Here is a 12,204-nt window from a genome sequence, read left to right as displayed (position 1 = left end):
TTGCCAGGGACCCTACCGTTGGAATACTTGGACTAAAAGGACCAAAAGGTAAGGTTGGGGCAGGTTCTGAGGTCGCCAGGTAGGTTCAGGACTGTGAAGCTGCCTCAGACAGAGGCAACAGCTTATCCTAATTCCCATGCCCTTAGCACCTTCTCCGCCTATGCCCTCAGCCAACAAGAAAGGGCCTTGCATGCTTCTGCATGTCCTTCCCTCATCTATCCAAGGGTCAGACCTTTATGTGAGCACCAGGGAACTTCTTGAAGTAAGAAGAGAGCAGGAGATACACAAAGCTCAGCCTTGGCTCCAGGCTAAGGCCAAGTTTCTATCCTGTGCAGCTCTTCAGAAACCAGGTCTTGACAAATCAGAATCTTGAATTGGAAACTAGGAACTTAAAGAAAACATCCTGACTACTTTATTCATGAGGAATCAGAGGCTCAGTATATGTTAGGAAAAATAAGTTGCTGTGACAAGGAGACCCCAAACTGCCCCAAATTGGAATGAGATGGAAGTTTCTCTCTCTCTCTCTCTCTCTCTCTCTCTCTCTCTCTCGATTTAAATCTCCAAGTTGATAGGACTACTCTACAAGATCATTCAAGGACCCACTGTCCTTCCATCCTATTTCTGTGCATTCCTTAGGGTTTTGTTCTAATCTGCAAAGAATGCCCCGATTCCAGCTGTGGGAAGAGGGGAGAGACGGCAAGCCCTGGACAAGCAGCTTCTTCCTAAGTGAGAGAGGCAAAAGTAGCTCATATCTTTTCTGCCTATAAATGAGAGACAGTAATTCATGCACACCTATTGCAAAGGGAGTTGGGAAATATGGTCTACAGCTGTGTAACCAAGTGCAGGAGGAAGGGGAGGACAGATGTTGGGGACACTGGTCTGCCACATTCAGGAAGGGGCAGCTGCTTGAGATCCGTAAGGAGTAAAATCAGAATCAATATCCAGGCGTGAGCTGATGCCACCAATCTGAGGCCTCAAGGCTGCACTGTAGGCTGTGAGGGTTTGAATTAGCAGCCTGTTCCCAGGCTGCACGTGGCTCAGTCTGCTCAGCTTGGGCACACCTAGTACAGGCTCTGCGTGGTGGGTGACTATGACCTCCAGCCCTGATAGGACTCAGATAGTCCCGGGAGTCACGACAAGAAGTGGCCTGAGCACAGGAGCTCAAAGCTTGGCTTGGAGGAGCCCAGGCAAGTCCTGGGTAGCTTCAGCCAAAGAATATATGCTTCCAGGGAGATAGCTTTTCCCCAAATTTGTAACATTTGGGAGCTGGCAGGAACTCTCACACAGGAAAGATGCTGTGTGAGGAGTTGTCCCTTTGGCCTCTTGGATCATGAGGCGGAGGTGAGCAGGAAGACCTTACTGGAGATTGGGGGCAGGGCCCAGAGGGAGACCAAGTGTGCTCCCCCACCAGCTCCACATACCACAGCCCCTGCCTGCAGCATCGGGAGGACTGATTCTGCGATACATGTGCTGTTGGGACATGTGGCTGTAGCTCCGAGGGGACCACCTGTGTGTGGGTGTGTTCACTGTACTGAGCTTGTCAGGAAACAGCCTGTTCTCTGGGAGTGAGTGAGTCACCACGCTGTTCAGCCCCGCAGCCCAGCCAGTCGGAGTCCATGAAGCTCGCAGACCAGGACCAGCCTGAGGAGCACTTGGCAACATCTGGCCTGTGAGACCCAGCCCAGGATTGCTTGGGGTCTCCAGTCCTCAGTGGACAGGTGATGAGGAAGGGAGGGAAGGGGACAGATGACCCTTAATTATGCAAAGTGGGGGTTCAGATTGAAATTCTGAAGTGGCAGGTTATGCGGGGGCTTGGTTGCTGGGTGTTTGTAGCCTTCAGTGACCTTTGATGAGGGTCACTGTAGGACAGGAGGTACAGAAATGAAACCATCTCTAGCTGGCTGGAGAAGCCCACAAGCTCCCCAGCAACGCAGATGGCTTTGCCACAGTTAAGTCTCAGAACAAGCTAGTTGGCTAGATAAATGGAAGAGTGGGAGAAAGCATTAGAACCAGGCAAATTCTCCCACCCAGGAGCTGAGGTGGGGATGCGCGGAGGGCAGGGGCAAGGGCAAGGTCAAGTCCGGAATCTCTGAGTTGGGTAGGACTGCAGAGACCTCATCTGACCTGTTCCTCTCCCAAGGCAGGAGGCTGGAGAAGATGCACACGCTCCTAGCTTAATAGTTTTTCTTTTATCCTTGTCACACAAATAATTATACAAATAACTATGTAATTAACAAGATTGTTGTGATAAATGCCATAGAGGGCTACGGAAGGCCGTGGCTCGCTGTAACAGAGAGGGAGGTCTAGCCTCATCTCGTGGGGAGAGGCCACCCTGACATTAAATCTCACACCTCAGAGGTGAGCAAGAGGTGGTGCAAATGAGAGGGGAGGAAGGACATTCCAGGCAGAAGAAACAGCACATCTGCAAGCCTGGAGCTGGGCGGTGCTCGAGGCTATGGTAAGGGCAATCCCCTGAGTGGTGGGAACGAGGGCTGGATGGCGGTGACGTTTCAGGAGAGCCTGCTTGGTCAGAGCCAGGACATGCAGAGGGTGGGAGGCTTACTCCAGAGAAGACGGGAAGCCACTGCAGATGTGGGGGTTGGTTGGCAAAATCTGATTTGTACTTTTTAAATATCTCCCTACAGAGCCCTGAGGTTATACTTTAGGGGTTTAGGGTATTAGAAGTTAGAAGCTCCTACAGCAGTGTCCAAGAGATCCTGGTTGCTTGCACTGACTGGGATTGAAGGAGGTGTCAAAAATGACTGTCTAATTTGTTCCTAAAGTTTAAAAATTATAAAATAGGACCAGGCGTGGTGGCACATGCCTATAATCCTAGCACTCGGGAAGCTGCGGCAGAGGAATTGCCATGAGTTCATGGCCAGCCTGGACTAGTGAGTTCAAAGCCAGCCTGAGCTACATAGCAAGACCCTATCTCAAGACCCTATATAATACTTAGTCATTATAAGTAATTTTAAAAGTGGAGTGCATACCTGTCCCTTCACCCTCTACCTTCCATGCTCTTTTGCTAAGGCACCATTGTTGGTAGCCTGAACAGGGGAAGGCTTTCACATCTTTTCTCCGTGTTCCCCTGAACAGAGGAAAGGTTTTCTTTACATGGGATTATACTACTTGCTACTTTGTAAGCTACCTTTCTCACTAACAGTACATCCTAGACATGGTGTTTGTTTTGAAAAGAGACATACTGGAGACTGAACCTAGAGCTTTCACATTGAGCTACATCCCCAGCCCCTTTTTAAATTTTTTACTTTGAGACAGGGTCTCACTAAGTTGCTTAGATGCCCAGGCTGGACTTGAACTTGTAATCCTCCTCCCTTGGCTGCCCAGGGTGCTGGGATTACAGGTGTGCTCCACCACTCCCAGCTCACAGATGTACTTTGTAAATCAGTTGCTATCGCTTGAATTTATTTTTTAATAGTTCATAATATTCTGCAGCAGGGCTGTAGAACAATGCACTCAAAGATTGACTGACACTGGTATTTAAATGCTTTCCAAGTTTCTGCTACAATACACACTGCTGAAATTACAGGGTCATCCTTATAGATAGGTGTTTTTTTTCCTATAGGCTGGATTCCCAAAAGGAAGATTCTGCGTCAAAAAGCAGGTACCTTTTAAATTTTAATAGATAGTGCCAGGTTACCTGGCCAAATTATAATAGACAGTGCCGGTTAACTTGCTCAGCAACAATGAGAATACCTATTTTCTTAAATTTTTAGGAGACCTGAACATTTTCACTCTTTTACTTTTTTTTTTTTTTTTTTTTTGCAAATCTGATGAATTTAGGTAATGAAAACTTTTTTTGCTTTAATTTGCATTTTCCCGACTAATAATGACAGTAAGCATTTTATTGGCCACTTTAATTTCTGCTGCACTAAATGGCCTGTTCATACCCCTTTTCCAATTTTCTTTTAGGCTTTTGCCTTTTCTTTCACAATTTACAGAAACTCTTTACATACAGTATATTTTCTCTTTTATTTCCACAAATTTTGCCAGTATTTTCTCTATAAATTATTTGCATTTCCTTTGTTCATGGTATCCTTTACCATCCACGTCTTTCATCAAATATAACATAGCTTTCTTTTTCTTTGCTACTCCCACCAAATTTATTTGTAGCATTCAGGTCTATTAAATTTTTCAATTAAAATATCTTCTGATATTTTAATTGTTCCACTTGCATTTTAAAGTCACTTGGAACATAATTTTTATATTTAGGGGAGGTAAGGATTGCATTTATTACTTTTAGATGGATAACCAGTTAGGGTAGTTATAGAGGTATAATTCACATACCTGACTATTCACCCACAGTTCTTTGCATGTTAGTATAGTCACAGATATGTGAATCACCAGAGTCAATTATATGACATTTCTTGTACCTCAAAAAAAACACTTCATGCCCTTTAGCCCTCACCTCACGACTATCCTTAATTCCTGGCAGCTGCTAAGCCACTTTCCATCTTTATAGCTTTCCAATTCTGGACATCTTATATAAATGAAATTACATATGTGTGGTTTTTTGTTACTGCTTTCCTTTACTTACCGTAATGTTTCAAGGTTAATCAACCTTATGGCATATATCAGTTTTATTCCTTTTCAGGGTTAAATAATATCTATTCTTAATTAATGAATATTTGATTTTGCCAATCTTTTGGCTATTGTGAGTAAGACTGCTATAAACATTGGTGCACAGGTTTTTGTGTGGATATATGTTTTGATTTCTCTTGTATATATGTGTTGGAGAGTAATTGGTGGTCGCAGGGTGACTCTACATTTAACTTTTTGAGGAACTGCCAGACTGTTTTCCAAAGTGGCTGCACCGTTTTATATTCTCTCCAGCAGTGTGTGAGGGCTCGTTTTTCCATCTTTGCCAACATTTATTTTAATCTGAATGTTTTTATTCTACTTCCTAATGAGCATGAAAAAGAATATTATTGTGGTTCTCACATGCATTTCCTCGATGACCAAAGATGTTAAATATCTTCTCAGGTGCTTAGTGGCCTATCTGTACATCTCCCTTGAAGAAATGTTTGCAGATGACAATACCATTTATTAGTCTTTTTCTCTGAAGTTGTAGTATATCAAATTTCTTTTTGTACTTGAACCTACAAATTGGGTCTCTGTTTCTCTGATCTATTTATGTCTTTCTGGTTTATACCATACTGTTATATTATGGTAGCTTTGTAGTATGTTTTATTTTCTGACAGTGTATGTTCTCTTCCTTACATATATTTTCTTCATTAACCTTGGGTATTTATTTTTCAAATACATTGCAAATTAAAATTTGTTTTAAATTATTTTACTGGGGATTCTAATAAAAACTATTAAATTTATATATTCATTTTGAAAGAACTGGCTTTTTATAAGTCTCTTTCTGAAAGATGGCTGAAGTTCTGTATGTTCAGATCTTGTTATATGTCCTTTGATATGAGTCTATGGCTTTCTTTAAAGAAGACCTTTACATTTGTATTGATTATCTTTAAGTTTTTCCTGGGTATTTTGTAATTTTGTCATTATTGTAAAAGATCTATTTCTTCATTTCCATTTCTAATATACAGTCACATTTAGAAAAAGCTTTTCAGATTTATATTTATCTTATATTTAGATACCTTTCCAGATATTTCGCTAATTCTAATACTTTTTAAACTAAGTTTTATTGCACTTTCTTGATACATAATCATATAATTTACAAATAGACATTTTTTAAAAAATCAGGTATTTATTCTACTTAACCTTTTTTTTTTTTTGTCTTGTTGAATAAAGTCTCCCCCAAAATGTGGAATAATAGACCTGATAATGAAGCTGGAGATATAGCTCTATAGTACAGCATTTGCTTAGCATAGGTGAGGCCTGGTGTTTGATCTCCAGCACCAACAAAGGAAGGATGAAAAGAAGGAAAGAAAAAAGGGAGGGAGAGAGGCAGCACACGGTACAACCACTGGACTGCTGATCTTGTTCCCAATTTATGGAAAGAGCTTCAGATTGTCATTGTTTATATAATTACTATTCAGTTCCAGTAGATAGTCTTCACAAATGAAGTACTATAGTTCTTTTTTATTTGCTTTGCTTAATATTTTATTACAAATGTATGCTGAATTTTATCAAATTATTTTTGACATTGGTTGCTGTAATCACATTTTCCCCTTTATTTATTGATGTAGTGATTTATATAGAGACATCTCCTGATAATGAATCATGCTTGTAGTGGTAAAACAAATCTGCTTGCTGGGGATGGTGGCACATGCCTATAATCCCAGCACTCTGGGAAGCTGAGGCAGGATGATTAAGAGTTTGAGCTCTGCTTGGGCAATTTAAAGCAACTTAGTAAACTCCTGTATCAAAAAAAAGTTTTTTTTTTCTAAAGAGAGGGGTGTGACTCAGTATGAAGGCCCTGGGTGCAATCTCAGTATTACAATGCACGCATGCGTGCGCGCGCACACACACACACACACACACACGCACACATGCGCGTGCACACGTGCATGAGTGCATGCACCTGCCCTGCCTTTAGGTATTATTTTGATATTTCTCCATATCCAGTTAGGTAATAACTTATTCTATATTTTGCACTCATCTTCAAGCTATTTTGTGATTTTTTTTTTCCTTTCACTTAAAATTCAATCTTTATAAAGTTTGGGAATGAAGAAAATGCTGGCTCATAAAACAAACCAGAAAGCTTTTTAACTTCCCTTATCTGGAATAATTTAAATGTTATTAAAAACTTGGTCTTAGGTTTGGTGGTGGAGCACTTGGCTAGCATATTCAAAGCTCTGGGTTCAATCCCAACATCACACACACACACACACACACACACCATGTTTGTAAAGGTGATATAAAACTTTTATAATGTAATTTATGTCTTGTGACTTTTAATTTTGGGGGAGAAGTTTATGACAGGGTCTCAATATGTAGTTTAAGCAGGCCTTGAACTTACTGTGTAGCCCAGGCTAGCCTCAAACTCCTGGCTATCCTCCTGCCTCAGCCTCCCAAGTGTTGTGATTATAGGCGAGAACCACCATGTCAGGCCTTAAATTTTGGATTGTGATAAAATACACATTACATAAACCAGTCCAACCATTTTTAAGCGTACAGTTTAGTAGTATTAAAAGCATTCACACTGTTTCACAGCCATTCTCTGGAACTCTTTCCATCTTGAAAGTATGAAATGCAATACCCACCAAACAATTCACATTTGTCTCTCCTCTTGGCTCCTGACCACCATCATAGCTACTTTCTGTGATTCTGAGTACTCTAGGAACCCTTATGAGTGGAATCATGCAGTATTTCTCTTTTTGTGAGGAGCTTATTTCATTTAGCATCACTTCTTTGAGGTCATCCATGTTGCAGCGTGTACAAGTTCCTCCCTTTTTTAAGGTTGAATAATATACCATTTTATGGATACACTACATTTTGTTTATCTGTTCAGCCACGGGTGGATAGTCGGGTTATTTCTACCTTTTGACTATTGTGAACAATGCTACTGTGAATGTGAACATATAAATATTTCTTTAAGAACTTGCTTTCAGTTCTTTGGAGGATATATCTAGAAGCAGAATGACTGGATCATATGGTACCTTGGGATATTTTAATGGCAGAGTTTTAATTCTTTTAAATTTCTTTTGTTTACTGAACTATTCAGGATTTTGACTTCTATGCTCGGTTTTAACAATTTTCTACCTTCCTCTAGGCTTTCACATTTATTTTCATAGGCTTATTCATATTGTTAAATTCTTTTACCTTTTCTATACTTGTGATACATCTTTTTATATTTAATATCGTACACTTTGGCTTTCTTTACTACCTTAGACAGATTTGCCTGGATGTTTCTATTTTGTCAGGTTTTTTTTTTTTTTTCAAAGAAGCAGATTTTGGTTCTACTTTGCCTTCTTTATTATTATTATCATTAAAATATTTGTTTTCTATTTCATTAATTTCTAATGTGAACCTGATTAATTGCCTTCTACTTTTTTGGCTTTATTCTTTTTCTAACTTCTTACACCTAGCTTATTTACTCTTGGGCTTTATTTTAACATTAAGAGCATTTAAGGATATATTTCCTTGCACATAGCTGTGTCCCCCAACTTCTGTATGACATGCTGTTTTTGTCTTTTTCATCACTACACCATTTGTAATTTCAGTTTTAATCTCATTTTTGATTCAGTAGTAATTTAATGGTATGTTTTAAAATTTTCAGGCAGTTTATGCTTGTGGCTCTGCAGTAAGCTTTGTTTGACATGAATATTGCTGCTCCTACTCCCTCTCTGCTTGCATTTGCTTGGTATATTTTTTGCCATTGCTTTATTTTCAGTTTTTTTGTCACCTTGTTTTGAGAGTATTTCTTGTAAACAGCATTTGGCCGTATATTATTTTTTTTAACTTACTCACAATCTGTTTTGTGTAACACACTGATGTACTGAGCTCCACTGCGATCAGGAGAAGCTGGTAGTCACAGTGGGGGCTGCTCCCACTACCGGTCCATTCTGGATCACATGGCCTTTCCCATCATGCCTGTAGGCAGCTCAGACAGGTTGGGACACACAGGCCGTACAATGGCAGGTTCCAGATCTCACACATTTATAATAAGTAACCCCAAATTCTGATGTTCCAATTCTCCTTTCCAGGATCCTCCTCTTTAAAAAGTTATGAGGCCTTCTACGACTGTTTACGTTTGTAACTCAAGTTCCTTCTGGACACCACTAGATTTCCAGTTCTGGAGAGTCATTCTGCAACAACCCCAGGTTAAGAGGCTGGGGTTGATGGGTTAGAGGAATAGGTGCTGCCCTTACAACCAGATCTGCTGCCCGATGCTCTTGTCATGTTGCTTTGAGCTGCTGCCAACCAATGCCACCTAGCTGCTATTTACCTTCTTTTTTTGGTTTTTCTCCGGTACTAGGAACCGAACTCACGACCTTGCGCTTGCCAGGCAGGCGCTTTTGCCGCTGAGCTAAATCCCCAGCCCCTATTTACCTTCTTGAAACAGACAGGCAACATCTTAGCTTCTAGTGACCAACTGTTTCAGAGGGGACTCCCATAACAAACCTGTAGGACCCCTAGTGAACAAGTTCTTCATTTGCACCACTGCCCTCTTCTTCCGAGTGCTGGTCAGGGGGCTCAGGCCCACGCTTGCATCATCCCTGGGACTATTGCTCCTTCCAAACACCAGACCTTACTGCTCAGTTTTGTTCTCGCATAAAAACCCCCTCTCAGGAGCCTCATTGCTTCCCCCTGAACATGGCCCTCCCATGGGTACCTCATTCCTGAAGACAGGTCTTTCCAGTCCAGGTCTTCCCTTTCCAGGTCTCAGTCCCAGCTATGAACTGAGCTCAGGGTCTTTCACCAGGAATTGGTGGCCTGCAAACATACAAAGATGGAGCTGGGCCACCTGATGCCTCCACGCTGATTTCTTTCTTTCTCTCTCTCCCTCTCTCTGCACACCAGGAGACTGATCTTTTAAAAGCCCACACAGGCCCTTGCCACGAGTGCACGTGGGACAGGGAGCTTGAGTACTTGCCTCTCAGGCTGACTTTTCTGCATGTGAACTTTGCTAGAATAGAGATACCCAGTTGCAGGGCCATGCTAGTCTGAACGGTGCTTTTGTGCAAATTAGCAGAAGGTGCCATCTCTGGGTGGGTGCAGCCTAAGCTGCGCACACGGCTTGAGGAGCAAAGAGAGAGAATTTCGAGCCCCACTTGCTCCCTTGACTAGATGCCCACATACAAGGAGCAGCTAGCACCAATTTAGGCAGTGGCCCTGCCTGGCTACACAGAGAACTAAATAGTGAGAGCGTGAGAATCCAAACCCTGGATGTGGGAAAAAGCAGGCTCCTGGGCACTGTTCCCATGCCGTCTATTCAAGACCCTAGGAAAAAGTGTTGTTCTGGGGTCTCTGCTTCTGAGCCTCCCTTCTTGAATCTCAAATCCCGAGAAACAGAGTTCCCTTCCCTGATCCTCAGTGCCCATTTCCCTAGGGAGCCTCTTGATACCCTATGGTGCCCTCCCCCTCTCGGGGAGAGCTGAAACCCTGCCCTCAGACCTCAAGGGAATATTGCACAAACCACAAGCAACCCTGTCTTCAGGCAGAGATATCCACTTGGAGGAAGAAGGGGAGCTGTTTCCTTAGAGGACTGTCAGAGGTCGGCAGGGGCTCTCTATGCAGAGAAGAGTCCCCTGGCAGTCCTATGGTACGTCAGCCCAGGGGAACACGAATGATGTGGGTAAAACCAAAAGATACCAGCTGGACTAAAGCAAGGGGTAGTGGTGGGAGCCAAGGCAGGTCCAGATCACAAGGCACCTGGGTGGACAGGATGAGTACTCACAACTTTATCTGGGGACAATGGAGAGCTGTCCGGGATTTTTCTCAGCAAGAGGAGCTAAGTCAGATCTTGGCACCGGGAAGATAACTCTAGTGGCTGTGCAGGAGGGTGAACCCGGGCACGGTGCGGCTATGCTCGCTGGCTCAGAGCTAGTGGGCAATTAAGAGCAGCCAATTTGGGCAAGGACTCTGAAGAACCCCTTTTCTTCACTAAATTGAATATAATTCACGCAATCATTTCACAAACTTTCCCAGCCCTTCTGTGGGTCCATGTGCGAGGATGAAGGCGAGCAGGAGGATCAGCACGAGCCCCCCACCCCGCCTTCTCTCCTCCCCTCAATCAGGATGTGTTTTGATAAGTGGGGGCTTGGGGACAGCATAAGGGTGACTAACTGTGCCTCCCCCACCAATTAAAATTTTTAAAAAGCTGCTATGGAAGGAGCGAATATTAGTTTCCTGATTTATAAAGCCAAATGGATTAAGCTCATTCATTGCCTGAGGAAACAAAAAGGAAATCTTCAATACCTCTGTGCACATTGAGAACAGGAACAATACAGGTCTTTAGAAAGCAGAAACCTAATTTGGGGGAATCAATTACCTTCTGTGTCCCTGCCTCTATGGGCTCTCTCACTGGCTCTCTCAATAGAGATTTCCTGGGAGGTAAAATGTGGAGAAGTTGGTCAACCATAAGCACACCCTCTGTACAGCCTTGGGAGACAGGAGGCTGGGAACCGGGCACGGGGCGGGTGGAAATGCAAGGTGTGCCTCGGTGTCTAGCATAGGTGGAAACGGGGTGGGGGGGGGCGTTGGGAGCCTTGGAATAAAAGTGGATAGTGGAGGGAGCAGGGTTAGTACCAGCAGGGGTAGTGAGAGGGCAAAGAAACAGGGGTGGGAACCTGGGCTTGGAACCGAGCTGAGATGGTGGGTACAGGGGAAGCAAAACCCAGCGTATGTAGGAACAGGTGCCTGGGGAGGGTGCATATTGTGGTCCATCCTGGCTCCAGCATCAGCTACGTCTTGACCCTCCCTGGTTTCTCTAGATCTGTCTGAGTATGCAGCGGGCAATGGCTGGGCAATCGTGACAAAATTATGGGGATGGAGCGCCTGCCCCAATAGCCGGGGAGTCACATTCACGCATCACACACAGAAGCACTCTCGCAATCTCACACACATTCCTGTGCTGGGTGGGCTCCAGCCCTGTCCATAGCCCCAGCCGCAGGGCACACCTAGACTGGATGCGTACACACAGCGCCTCACAACCACACGCAGGGAGTCGCACACTCACAACGCCGGGGGCAGGGTCACAGGCCGCGATCGCACACCTGGCGCCCTCTCCTCTCCTGCTCTCCTATTAAACTCGCACAGGGGCCCGCCACCCCACACAGCCCTCACTGTGGCACTCAGCCTTCCCCCCTCCGTCTCTCTCCCCTCCCCTTTCTCTCTCTCTCTCCACACACACACACACACACACACACACACACACACACACACACACACACACACTGGCGCGCTGTCACACACGCACACACTCGCGCACAGTCCCTCACACGCACACACTCTGGCTGTGCCTTTGTGTTTTGTCAGAATTAATGAGAAAAGTTCCCGTGCCCTGCGGGTAATTAGTGTCCTTGGAGTTAAATAAGCTAATGGCGGGCACCTCTGGCCCAAGCAATTATGTTTGTGTATTGAATAATTGATTCAAAGGGGGGGAAGGGCCGCTAATCAGATCTGAGCATAATGAATTGATTTAATTAACAGGGGAATCTGAGGGGCCCTGGGAAACGCAGGCTGCACTCTGCCGAGGCGAGCGCGGCCAGCTCGAAGCGGGAACCCGCGCGCCGCCGCGGCTCCGATCGGTTCCGGCTCTGGCCCGGCCCGGCC

The 12,204-nt window shown here is 44.1% G+C and overlaps 1 protein-coding gene across 3 annotated transcripts in view; it reads left to right on the top strand.

Annotated features, from left to right (window-relative positions):
• Positions 1–1,598: 1,598 nt before the first annotated feature.
• Positions 1,599–12,204, top strand: part of Lmo1 (LIM domain only 1 (rhombotin 1)) — a 50,824-nt gene continuing 40,218 nt past the window's right edge. For 2 of the 3 annotated variants that reach the window (XM_005380220.1, XM_005380219.1), the window contains exon 1: positions 1,599–1,718. The gene's annotated coding sequence lies outside the window, so the exon portion shown is untranslated. Of the gene's footprint in view, positions 1,719–3,598; positions 3,623–12,204 lie in introns of those variants that run through there. The other variant, XM_013511708.1, reaches the window with a different exon arrangement.

Source organism: Chinchilla lanigera, unplaced genomic scaffold (assembly GCF_000276665.1).
Source record: "Chinchilla lanigera isolate Chin_1 unplaced genomic scaffold, ChiLan1.0 scaffold00013, whole genome shotgun sequence".
In the NCBI taxonomy this organism is placed as follows: Eukaryota; Metazoa; Chordata; class Mammalia; order Rodentia; family Chinchillidae; genus Chinchilla; species Chinchilla lanigera.
Note: the sequence above shows the minus strand (reverse complement) of the source record. Positions and strands in the feature narration are given on the sequence as shown.